An 11174-nucleotide genomic window follows, 5' to 3' on the forward strand; every position below is an offset into this window, starting at 1 on the left:
TTTCAACCGTTGCTCCCATCCCTCTGTTCCTCCCTGTTCTAGTAGTGTCCAGTGTCTACTGTTGCCATTTTTATGTCCATGAGTATCCAATGTTTAGCTTCCACTTATAAGTGGGGGACATGCAGTATTTAGTTTTTTGTTTCTGGGTTAATTGACTCAGGATAATGGCCTCCAGCTACATCCACGCTGCTGCAAAGGACATGATTTTGTTCTTTTAATGGCTGCATAGTATTCCATGGTGTATAGGTACCACATTTTATTTATGCAATCCACTGTTCATGGACACCTAAGTTGATTCCATGCTTTTGCTATTGTGAGTTGTGCTGCAATGAACATATATATATATAAATTTTTTTTTTTTTTTGCGATGGAGTTTCACTCTTGTTGCCCAGGCTGGAATGCGATGGAGTCATCTTGGCTCACTGTGACCTCCACCTCCCAGGTTCAAGCAATTCTCCTGCCTCAGCCTCCCGAGTAGCTGGGATTACAGGCATGTGTCACCACACTCGGCTAATTTTGTATTTTTTAGTAGGGGTGGGGTTTCTCCATGTTGGTCAGGCTGGTCTTGAACTCCTGACCTCAGGTGATCCACCTACCTCAGCCTCCCAAAATGCTGGGATAACAGGCGTGAGCCACTGCATCTGGCATGAGTCCATGTGACTTTCTGGTAGAATGATTTCTTTTTCTTCTTCCTAGTAATGGGATTGCTAGGTCAAATGGTGGTACTGTTTTAATTGCTTTGAAAATCTCCAATCGGCTTTCCATAGTGGCTGAATTAATGTAAATTCTTACCAACAATATATAAGTATTTCCTTTTCTCTGTGGCCTCACCCACATGTGTAGTTTTTTTTTACTTTTTGATTATAGCCATTCTGCTGGCGTGAGATGATATTTCACTGTGGTTTTGATTTGTGTTTCTCTGATAATTAATGATGTTTAGTATTTTTTATACGTTTGTTGGTCACTTATATAAATGCTTGTTAATGTCTTTTGTCCGTTTTTGTTTTTGTTTTTCTGAGTTGGACTCTTGCTCTGTCCCCCAGGCTGGAGTGCAGTGGCGTGATCTCAGCTCACTGCAACCCCTGCCTCCTGGGTTCAAGCGATTCTCCTGCCTCAGCCTCCTGAGTAGCTGGGACTACAGGCATGTGCCACCACACCTAGCTAATTTTTCGTATTTTTAGATTTTGTGTTAGCCAGGATGGTCTTCATCTCCTGACCTCGTGATCTGCCTGCCTGGGCCTCCTAAAGTGCTGGGATTACAGGCCTGAGCCACGGTACCCCGCCAGTCTTCTGCCCATTTTTAATGGGATTGTTTTTTTTTGTTTGTTCAGTTGTTTAAATTCCTTATGGATTCTGAATATTAGACCTTTGTCAGGTGCATAGTTTGCAAATATTTTCTCCCATTATGTAAGTTGTCTGTTTACTCTGTTGATAATTTCTTTTACTGTGCAGAAGCTTTTTAGTTTCATTAAGTCCCATTTATCCATTTTTGTTTTTATTACCATTGCTTTTGAGGACTTAGTTACAAATTCTTTCCCAAGGTTGATGTCCAGAATGGTGTTTCCTAGGCTTTCTTCTAGGATTCCTTTTTTTGGGTTTTTTTGAGACAGAGTTTTGCTCTTGTTGCCCAGGCTGTCGTGCAATGGCTCGATCTCAGCTCACTGAAAGCTCTGCCTCCCAGGTTCAATCAATTCTCCTGCCTCAGCCTCCCGTCTTCTAGGATTCTTATAGTTTGAGATCTTACATTTAAATTAATCCATATTGAGTTAATTTTTGTTTGTGGTGAAAGGTAGGGGTCCAGTTTTATTTTTCTACATATGGCTAGCCAGCTATCCCACCACCATTTATTGAATAGGGAATCCTTTCCTCATTGCTAGTTTTTGCCAGGCTTGTTGAAGATCAGACAGTTGTAGGTGTGTGCCTTTCTTTCTTGGTTCACTATTCTGTTGCATTGATCTATGTGTGTGTATTGGTACCAATACCATGCTGTTTTAGTTACTGTAGCCTATAATATACTTTGAAGTTGGGTAGTGTGATGTCTCCCACTGGGCTTTTTTTGCTTGGGATTGACTTGGCTATTCAGATGCTTTTTTAGTTTTGTATGAATTTTAGGATAGTATTTTTCTAGTTCTGTGAAAAACGATGTTGGTTGCTTAATAGGAATAGCATTGAATCTGTAGATTGCTTTGGGAAGTATGGCCATTAATGATTAAATTGATTTAATTTTAATCTATACCAAGTATGGTATTGATTCTTTCTATTAATGAGCATGGAATATTTTTTTTTTCTATTTGTGTTATCTGTGATTTCTTTCAGCAGTGTTCTATAGTTTTCTTATAGAGATCTTTCACCTCCTTAGTTAGATGTATTCCTAGGTATATTATTTTTGTGTGTGTGGTTATAGTAAATAAGATTGTGTGTGTGTGTGTGTGTGTGTGTGTGTGTGTGTGTGTGTGTGTTTTAAGGTTTCTGAAGTAGCACCAGAATATATATTTATTTAAAAAAAATGTTTCCATAAGTTATTGGGGTACAGGTGGTATTTGGTTACATGGGTAAGTTCTTCAGTGGTGATTTGTGAGATTTTGGTGCACCCATTACCAGAGCAGTATACACAGCACCATATTTGTAGTCTTTTATCCCTCACCCCTATCCCATTCTTCCCCACAAGTCCCCAAAGTCCATTGTATTATTCTTATGCCTTTGTGCCCTCATAGCTTTGCTCCCACATATCAGTGAGAACACACAATGTTTGGTTTTCCATTCCTGAGTTACTTCACTTAGAATAATAGTCTCCAATCTCATCCAGGTCTCTGTAAATGCTGTTAATTTGTTCCTTTTTATGGCTGAGTAACATTCCATCATATAAATATACTACAGTTTCTTTATCCACTTGTTGATTGATGAGTATTTGGGTTGGTTTCACGACTTTGCAATTGTGAATTGTGCTGCTATAAACATGAATGAGCAGGTATCTTTTTAGTATAATGACTTTTTGCCCCTGGGTAGATACCTAGTAGTGAGATTGCTGGATTAAATGGTAGGTTCTACCTTTAGTTCTTTAAGGAATCTCCACACTGTTTTCTATAGTGGCATACTAGTTTACATTCCTACCAGCAGGGGAATGTAGTTCCCTAGGCAGTGCATCCATACCAACATCTATTTTTTGATTTTTTAATATGGCCATTCTTGCAGGAGCAAGAATTAAAAACATTGTGGTTTTAATTTACATTTTCCTAATCATTAGTGATGTTGAGCATTTTTTTATATGTTTGTTGGCTATTTGTATATCTTATTTTGAGAATTGTCTATTCATGTCCTTAGCCCTCTTTTTGATGGGATTGTTTTTTTCTTACTGATTTAAGTTTATTGTAGATTATGGTTATTAGTCCTTTTTCAGATGTATAGATTGTGAAGATTTTCTCCCACTCTGTGGGTTTTCTCTTTACTCTGTTAACTGTTCCCTTTGCCATGCAAAAACTCTTTAGTTTAATTAAGTCCCAGCAATTTATCTTTGTTTTCATTGCATTTGCTTTTGGGTTCTTGGTCATGAAATCCTTGCCCAAGCCAAAGTCTTGAAACATTTTTCCAATTTTATATTCTAGAATTTTTATAGTTTTAGGTCGTAGATTTAAGTCCTTAATCCATCTTGAGTTAATTTTTGTATAAGGTGAGAGATGAGGATCCAGTTTCATTTTCCTACATGTGGCTAGCCAATTATCCCAGCACCACTTTTTGAAAAGGGTGTCCTTTCTCCACTTTATGTTTCTGTTTGCTTTGTTAAAGATCAGTTGGCTGTTAGTATTTGGGTTTATTTCTGGGTTCTCTATGCTGTTCCATTGGTCTATGTGCCTATTTTTTTTACCAGAACCACCCTGGCATGAAACCCACTTGATCATGATGGATTCTATTTTTGATATGTTGTTGGATTCAGTTAGCTAGCATTTTGTTAAGAATTTTAGCATCTATGTTTATCAAGGATATTGGTCTGTAGTTTTCTTTTTGGTTATGTACTTTCCTGGTTTTGGTATTAGGGTATGCTGGTTTCCCAGAATGAGTTAGGGATGGTTTCTTCTTCTTCTGTCTTGTGGAATAGTGTCAAAACGATTGGTGCCAATTCTTCTTTGAATGTCTGGTAGAATTCTGCTGTGAATCTGTCTGGTCCTGGACTTTTTTTGTTGGTAATTTTAAAATTACCATTTCAATCTCACCGCTTGTTATTGGTCTGTTCAGGGTATCTAGTTCTTCCTGATTTAAGCTAGAAGGGTTGTATTTTTCCAAGAATTTATCCATTTCTTCTAGATTCTCTAATTTATGTGTGTAAAGGTGTTCTCAATAGCCTTGAATGATCTTTTGTATTTCTGTGGTGCCAGATGCAATATCTCATGTTTCATTTCTTAATGAGGTTTGTTGGATTTTCTCTCTTCTTTTCTTGGTTAATCTTGCTAATGGTCTATCAATTTTATCTTTTCAGAGAACAAGCTTTGGTTTCATTTATCTTTTGTATTTTGTTCGTTTGTTTCAATTTCATTTAGTTCTGCTCTGATCTTGGTTATTTCCTTTCTTCTGCTGCATTTGAGTTTGGTTTGTTCTTGTTTCCCTAGTTCCTTGAAGTGTAACTTTAGAATGTCAGTTCATGCTCTTTCAGTCTTTTTGATGTAGGCATTTAGGGCTATGAATTTTCCTCTTAGTACTGCCTTTGCTGTATCCCAGAGGTTTTGATAAGTTGTATTATTATTGTTGGTCAGTTGGAATAATTTTTTACTTTCCATCTTGATTTCATTTTTAATCCAGTATTCAGTCAGGGGCAGATTATTTAATTTCCGTGTATTTGCATGGTTTTGAAGGTTACTTTTGGAGTTGATTTCCAGTTTTATTCTACTGTGGTCTGAGTGAGTGCTTGATGTAATTTCAATTTTCTTAAATTTTTTGAGGCTTGTTTTATGGCCTATGATATGGTCTATCTTGGAGAAAGTTCCATGTGCTGTTGAATAGAATGTGTATTCTGCATTTGTTGGATGAAATGTTCTGCATGTATCTGTTAAGTCCATTTGTTCCAAGGTATAGTTTAAATCCATTGTTTCTTTGTTGACTTTCTGTCTTCATGACCTGTCTAGTGCTGTCAGTGGAGTACTGAAATTCCCCCACTACTATTGTGTTGCTGTCTATCTCATTTCTTAGGTCTATTAGTAATTGTTTTATAAATTTGGGAGCTCCAGTGTTAGGTGCATATATGTTTAGGATTGTGATGTTTACCTGTTGGACAAGGCCCTTTACCATTATAAAATAGCCCTGCTTGTCTCTTTTAACTGCTGTTGGTTTAAAGTTTGCTTTGTCTGATATAAGAATAGCTACCCCTGCTGGCTTTTGGTGTCCATTTGCATGAAATGCCTTTTTCTAACCCTTTACTTAAGTTTATGTGAGCCTTATGTGTTAGGTGAGTAGCCTGAAGGAAGCAAATAGCTAGTTGGTGAGTTCCTATCCATTCTGCAGTTCTGTAACTTTTTTTTTTTTTTTTCAGAAGTCCTAGAAGCTAAGTTCTGTAACTTTTAAGTGGAGCAATTAGGCCATTTACATTCAATGTTAGTATTGAGATGTGAGGTACCATTGCATTCATTGTACTGTTTGTTGCCTGTGTATGTTGGTTTTTGTTTTTCAACTTGTATTTTTATTTTTGTTTTATAGGTCCTGTGTGATTTATGCTTTAAAGAGGTCTGTTTTGATGTGTTTCCAGGATTTGTTTCAGGATTTTGAGTTCCTTTTATCAGTTCTTGTAGTGATGGTTTTGGTAGTGGTGAATTCTCTCAGTATTTGTTTGTCTGAAAATGACTATAACTTTCCTTCATATATGATGCTTAGTTTCGCTGGATACAAAATTCCTGGCTGATAATTGTTTTGTTTTAGGAGGCTGAAGATAGGGTCCAAATCCCTTCTAGCTTGTAGGGTTTCTGCTGAGAAATCTGCTGTTAATCTAATAGGTTTTCCTTTATAGGTTACCTGGTGCTTCTGTCTCACAGCTCTTAAGATTCTTTCCTTTGTCTTAACTTTGTATAACCTGATGACAATGTGCCTAGGCAATGATCTTTTTGCAATAAATTTCCCAGGTGTTCTTCCTGCTTCTTGTATTTGGATGTCTAATTCTCTAGCAAGGCCGGGAAAGTTTTCCTTGATTATTCCCCCAAATATGTTTTCCAAGCTTTTAGAATTCTCTTCTTCCTCAGAAATACCAATTATTCTTAGGTTTGGTTGAGGAAGGAGACCCAGGCATTTAGAATCACTTCCCGCTTAACTTCCACACTGTATTTCAATAGAAGAAAAGGCTGGCCGACTGGCGCCTCCTAAATCACCTTCCTGTAAATAGCAGGCATGGTATGGGGGAAATCTCTCCAGAAGACACTGTTTTTACTTAAACAAGATCAAACCCCCACCCCACTCCTCCATGGAGACCAGAAACCCTTTCACATGTAATTCCTAAAACTGTAAACCCAAGACCCTTTCATATGTGATTTCTAAAGCTGTAAACCCAAGACCCTTTCACTTGTAATTTCTAAGGCTATAAGCCTAAGAGTCTTTTACTTGTAATATCTAGCCTATATCAAGGCGGAGCTTCGCTTTGTTAGGGGAGCTTGGCTGTTTGGACAAAACATAAAGCCTTGCTCCTGGGCCATAATAATAAAACCCCTTCCTTTTCTAGTTCAGTGTCCAAGAGGTCTGTTTGTCGTGGCTGCTCCTGCCTCATGGTCATTTAACATAATCCCAGATTTCTTAGAGGCTTTGTTTATATAAGATTTTGTTCTTGATTTGTTTCTCAGCTTGAATGTTATTGGTATATAGAAATGCTACTGATTTTTTCACATTGATTTTGTGTCCTGATCCTTTACTGAAATTGTTTATCAGTTCCAGGAGCCTTTTGGCAGAACTTTCAGGGTTTTCTAGGTATATAATCATATCGTCAGCAAAGAGAGATAATGTTACTTCTTCTTTTCCATGAATGCCCTTTATTTCCCCCCTTGCCTTATTGCTGTAGCTAGGACTCCTTGGTCTCACCTTACGTTCATGATCACTAACCTCAACAGGGACTTTAGTGCTGCTTGGAAATACAATAACATGCCCCTCATCTATCCAATCCCCATTTGTTTACGTTTCACACTCTTTCCTATCTCCTCAAATTTCAAAGACTTTCTTCATCTATTCTCACTCTCAGTTGATGACCTTACTTTTTACTTCACTTTGGTAAGAGAAATGCACTTGGGAAAAGAAAGCAGTTCCCCCCACGTTTCTACTACGTCTAGCACCTCACCTGCCTTTGTACTCCACCTGCCTTTGTGCTCCACTTTTCTCCAGTTACAGAGGCTGAATTTTCTCTCTTCTTATCTAAAGCCAATTGTCAGCCTACTGTCCTACATTCTACCATTTCTCACCTACCCAGGGACATCTCTTAAGTATTTCCGTCCCCTCCCCCATACCAATAGTTTTTTACTCTTTACTGGATCATTCACATAAGCATACAGAGATGCTTCAACACTCTCATCTTAAAAACGAATAAACATTGTCTTACCTCCACCTACCATCCCATTTCTCTGTTCATTCTTACAGCAAAATTTTCTGAAGAGCTTTCTGGACTAGCTTTTTCTGATTTCTCTCTCCTCACTTTCTCTTTTGTACACGCTGTTCTTGACTTTTGTTCCCACCACCTCACTGAAAACAAACCAAAACGAAATCAAACAAACCCCAACAACTTTGAAAGAGATCAGTGACCCCTATCTTTCCAGTTGCTCAGGTCAAAAATCATCATTGATTCTCCTCTTTTTCTTATTTTTCACATCTAATCAGTTGGTCTAATCCAGTCATTTCCTCCTTCAAATAAATCTAAAATTTGACCACCTTCTCACTATCACTCTGTTTTAAACCACCATCATCTCTTGGTTAAATGGTCATAATAGTCTTTCAGCTGCTCTCCCCACTTGCACCCTTATGCACTTGCAGTCTGCTCTCAACACAATCCACATGTGTGAAATGTTATTTTTCTTCAAATCTTTGCAAAGCTTCTTATTTCACTTGGAGTAAAAGGCAAGTCCCTACAGTGGTTTGTACAGTCCAACTCCCTACATGACCTGGCTCCTCTCACCTCTCAGACGTCATCTCCCGACATCCTTCATTTCAATCTCTGTTAGATGCATTTCAACTTCTTTGCTATTTCTCCAACACAGGAAGCACTTTCCAGCCTCAGGGTCTTTGCACTTCCTGTTTTTCTTCTTGAAATGTTTCTACCTCATAGCCTCATGACTAATTCTTTGACTTCTTTTAGATTTCAACTAAAACATCCTCTTCTCAATGAGGCCTTCTTTAAGTACTCTACATTGAGTGGTGCATGTGTGCACATGTACCCACTCCCACCCTCATTCTCAACCCTGCTTTAATTTTCCATAGCACTTACCACCCTCAGACACAAAACATACTTCCTTGTTTATTTTTTCTTATCTTCTGTGTTTATTGCCTTTACTGCTCTATTTCTATTATCTAAAACAGGTCCTAAAATGCAGAAGCATTAAATAAGTATTTGATTAGTAAATGGGGCTAAAGCATTAAATTAATTCACGTCTGTGTAATGGAATCGATGTGTCCTCTGAGCATTCCCAAGCTTTTCTTGAACTGCCTTCTGCTTCCTGTAGTTACTCTGGGAGGTGTTCTGGAAGCAGCCATACGCTGTGTAATTCTGATCCCCTAGCTACCCTTGCTTGGCCAGGGATAAGGACTCTGGGCCAATTGCTTCTTACTTGAGATTTTGGTACTGGGGCTAAAAGAGCTGAGCCATGTATTGACACTGTAATGCATCTTCCCACAGCTGCTGCAACTGCTCAGCCAGGAGGATCAGATGCAGAGATACCTATCAAAAAGGGAGTATAAAACAATGATCAGAGAAAAGCAAAGGTCATGATGGTGAGAGAAGCTCCACAGTGCTCTAGTCCCCATTACCAGTTGTTCGTCAGATGCCAGCAGGTCCCTGCACCTCCTGCTCCATGAAGGAGAACACCAGTACAACGTCTGCCATGACAGCAGGTGGTTAACGCATACTAATTGAGTCTGAATCTGGAGGGGACCAGATCTAATGTGTTTAATAACAAAACCTTCACAATAAATCAGGACAAGCTAAATTGCAAAAGCAAACATGTTTTATGAACATTTGTTGTCTTACTTCATTTGACGAAGAAGGCGTTCTTCTTTGTGTGCTACAGCACACAGTGCTGCCTGTTGTGAACTCCTGTGTCTGTCAAGGCTGAAGGGGACAAGGTACCAGGTCTTAGAAGGCAGGAGTATGTAGTGAGATAATGGACCTAAAGGCAGGAAACTTAAGTTCTGGTCCAGCCAACAAGCTGATTATCATCTCTCTTTAAATTCATTTTCCCATCTGTAAAATGAAAGGGCTAGATTAGGTGGCCAGCAGTCTATTTTCCATGTCCAGATTTTAGAACCTGGAGTTCTTTATGATATAGAGCAACAAATGAAGGCATGTTCTTTTCCTACTGAAGTTAGTCAGATGTTTAAAACATTTGTCTTTTCTTGTGGCTGTGGCATAACTGAACCCTTTCATCTGTGGAGGAATTTTTCACTACATAAGTTTTAGTGGGAGATAGAACTTGTCTTCACTATAGATGCTGAAAACCCCAAATATTCACTCTCCTATTTTTCCTGTGCCTGGAATGAGGTTGACAGGAGCTAGGGTCATGAGACCCAGCTGCCAAGACTGAATTGGAAGCTTGTGACTCAAAAAGCAGGGGCAGCCAAGAGCCCATTCCAGAGGCAGGTGTTGGCATCAGCTGCTACAGCACACAGTGCTGCCAGCTGTGATCTCCTGTGTCTGTCAAGGCTGAAGGGGACAGGGTACCAGCATGGCATCCTGTGTTCCTAAAGGGAATTAGGGTCCTTCAGGCACCAGATTGAGAACGTGATGGCTGTGATCCTGGCTGGCCCCAGGCATCGCTTTCTTTCCTGCTTCTCCAGGCTTCTTGTGACTCCATGAGCTGCCCACAATCCCTTCAGTAAGCTCCTTTTTTCTTAGTCTGTCGCACGTTTCCCTTATTCCCCTTCTGTAAATAAGCACCTTGATCGAAAAACTAGATTAAAGGAGGGCAGGAGAGTCCTAAAACCAATTCCTCACAGGAGTCAATGTGGAGATAAAGCAACTGTGGTCAAAGACTCCCTAACACTGACTTTGTCACTTTCATAGGAAGAATGTAGGAGTGTCATAGGAATAACAGAAACAGAGAGTGCCTGAGAGATCATTTAAACCATATCTGATTTTTTTTTCCAGAGGGGCACATTTGGTGAGAAAGGAGAAATGACCTGTAGAGCATCACGCAGTCAGGTCGAGGTGGAGCTAACATTCATGTTCCCCGATGCCATTTTCAGGATTTGTCTGAAACCAAACTGCTGCTAGTTGGTTTGTACATTTTTGGGTGTACATTTTACTTTTCAGTTTGCATCTATTTTTTTGTACTTAATGAATCCAGGCTTCTTACTTACCTCTTACCCCAACTTCAATGTTCTTATCCCCGTAAGTAGCATTGGCCCAGGTGAGGCATTTCACCTTCAGGTTTTAAGAGAAAGCCAGTTTCCTCCGGCAAGAGTCAAAGATTCAAGGAGGGTTGGTAAAGTCCCATATTCACAGCAAACCTGAGGATTTTTCCTTCCTCAGGGTTCTGCTAGCTTTGTCTCAGTGCTGTAATTTTTTAGACAGCAAAGAAGATCTGCAAACTGTGGAAATACACAAAGCTATCAGAAAATGCAGTCATCAGAACGCTTTCAATATGCCTGAAGTTATGCTTGTTGGCTTTTCCCTCAGAATTGCCAACCCTGACTGCTCATTGACTCCTGGGTAGGAACACCCTTAACTAAGAGAGCCAGTGAATGATTGATTGTGAAGTGGAGGGGAGAGACATCAGTGTGAGATCTAAGCATGTTCTGGCAGGTAAGGTATAGTTCCTTGCAGCTATTGAGGATCTACCCTTAATCCAGGAAGCTCTTTTTGATCCTTATAGCCCCTTCCAGCTAGAGGTGTAGCCATTAACCTTTTAAAAGAACCAACTTTTGACTTCCTTGAATTTCTTTATTGTGCTTCTGTTTTCTAGTCTATTGATTTCTGTACTAATCTTTGTTTTCTTTATTCTGCTCTCTTT

The sequence above is a fragment of the Cebus imitator genome, unplaced genomic scaffold (genome assembly GCF_001604975.1).
Source record: "Cebus imitator isolate Cc_AM_T3 unplaced genomic scaffold, Cebus_imitator-1.0 Scaffold43, whole genome shotgun sequence".
NCBI lineage: Eukaryota > Metazoa > Chordata > Mammalia > Primates > Cebidae > Cebus > Cebus imitator.